This window comes from Conger conger, chromosome 13 (genome assembly GCF_963514075.1).
Source record: "Conger conger chromosome 13, fConCon1.1, whole genome shotgun sequence".
NCBI lineage: Eukaryota > Metazoa > Chordata > Actinopteri > Anguilliformes > Congridae > Conger > Conger conger.
In genome coordinates, this window is record NC_083772.1 from 2,012,907 (window position 1) to 2,014,798 (window position 1,892).

Here is a 1,892-nt window from a genome sequence, read left to right on the forward strand (position 1 = left end):
CCTGTTATTTGTGTTTACATTTTAAACGTAATTTAAACACTAATTACACGCTGTAAATACAAACATTAACTGCCAGTTGCTTACCGAATAGAGAAGATCACCGTAGGTTAGATCTTATTTGCTTTTCAGTAGATGTATATAATCGCGAACAAAATATATTTGAGCCGACCAGTTCGAGACACTTCCTTTTATCATCACACTGAATAGATATAACAAAATACAATAAATTCCGCTTTTTATTTTCACTACGAAGGATGTTTTATTGCTTGGGTAAATTGCCCGAATCTGTACAGAAATTAGTATGGTGGTGGATTCCAGTCAAGATGCAGCATACTAAATTATTACATTCGTCAAATCTGGTTTCCATAGCAAAGATGGTGCGCCACATGTCACGACCGTTAATTGCCATATATACAATCTAAATTAATAAACTGAATCACTAGGTCGGGTATATTTTTGTCTCATACGGTCTTGTAATAATTAATGGGTCCACCACAATTCAGAACACGAGCATCAGAAGACAGCGGTTTCTTGCAGATGCGTTCACATTGGCCTGATAAATCTGAGATCTTCCTCAATCAGCGGCGAGGTGGAAGCTATTTCAGTTTCACTTCAAGGTCGCGTAAAATGGGAGCAGATAACAGAGAGAGAAAGAACGCTCCATTGAAAAAATGTGTGTGTGCAAGCTACTTCTCTGAAGTCAAATCCCGGGAGCAAAAGCAACGAACGGGGGTGGTTTCTCTTCACTAAACGGATTAAATGTAAACCCTTTACAATGACTCCCCAGCCCGACGGGCACACGGACGCGTTTGTGATAAATATATCCTCCTCCTGCGCTACTTGTGTCGCGATGAGCCGTCAAACGCGCGCGGCGTTTCAGCACCGGAGCGCGAGGTGTAGGAACAACAACATCAAAGAGCCGCCAGACCCCAGGATGACTCCTGCAACACAAACCTGTCTGGAAAACGGAAAATGAAATGAAAATAAAAAAAGAAATAGAGATAAAACAGCAAAGCTCAAACCGCAGCGGTAGACGGGGGTCGAAGAGCAGGCTGATAGAACCTAAATTAAAATTAAATGCCTACCTCAAATCCGAGTCATTGCATGACAGTGACGCTGGCGTCTTTCTAACGCGAATCCGGGTTATTGCCGAATGCAAATATTCAATGCCTGGTTAATAAAACCATCGGATGGCGAGCGGAATATCGGTGAATGCGTCTGCGCTGCGTGATCTCTCCCTAACCCCCTCCCGGACACTGAACTGAAGGCTCCGGTGAAACGCACACAATCTCTCAGCGGACCTCGCCGCCTGCCTTAAAGGAGACGCGCAAAATTCTGGCACATTGGAGATGTCCCAATGGACACAGCTGAGTCACTGAAACTCATTTTCATTGCCAATTTCCCCTTGAGGAGTCGAATATCACAATTAAATTATTTGTAATTATCTGTTTGTTTGTGTCGCATAAAACGTTTACAATGAGCTAAATGGCTGAATATGGAGTGTAATGCAAAACTATGAAACTTTGGATGAAACATGAATGGTAAATGGTTGGCATTTATATAAATGGTAAATGGTTGGAATTTATATAGCGCCTTTATCCTAAGCGCTGTACAATTGATGCTTCTCATTCAGCCATTCATACACACCAACGGCGATTGGCTGCCATGCAAGGCGCCGACCAGCTCGTCAGAAGCAATTTGGGGGTTAGGTGTCTTACTCAGGGACATTTCGACACACCCAGGGCGGGATTCGAACCGGCAACCCTCCGACTGCCAGACGACTGCTCTTACCGCCTGAGCCAATGCCTCCCCAGAGATGTTGCCCATGGATGAAACATGAAAACAATCTGAGGGCAAACCTGCAGACCTGAGTAATTGTTTTGGATTTGGTG

At 43.8% G+C, this 1,892-nt stretch overlaps 1 protein-coding gene across 1 annotated transcript in view; it reads right to left on the bottom strand.

Annotated features, from left to right (window-relative positions):
* Positions 1-1,243, bottom strand: part of LOC133108073 (SH2B adapter protein 2-like) — a 24,748-nt gene extending 23,505 nt beyond the window's left edge. The window contains exon 1 of the mRNA XM_061217491.1: positions 1,086-1,243. The gene's annotated coding sequence lies outside the window, so the exon portion shown is untranslated. The remainder of the gene's footprint in view (positions 1-1,085) is intronic.
* Positions 1,244-1,892: the final 649 nt, after the last annotated feature.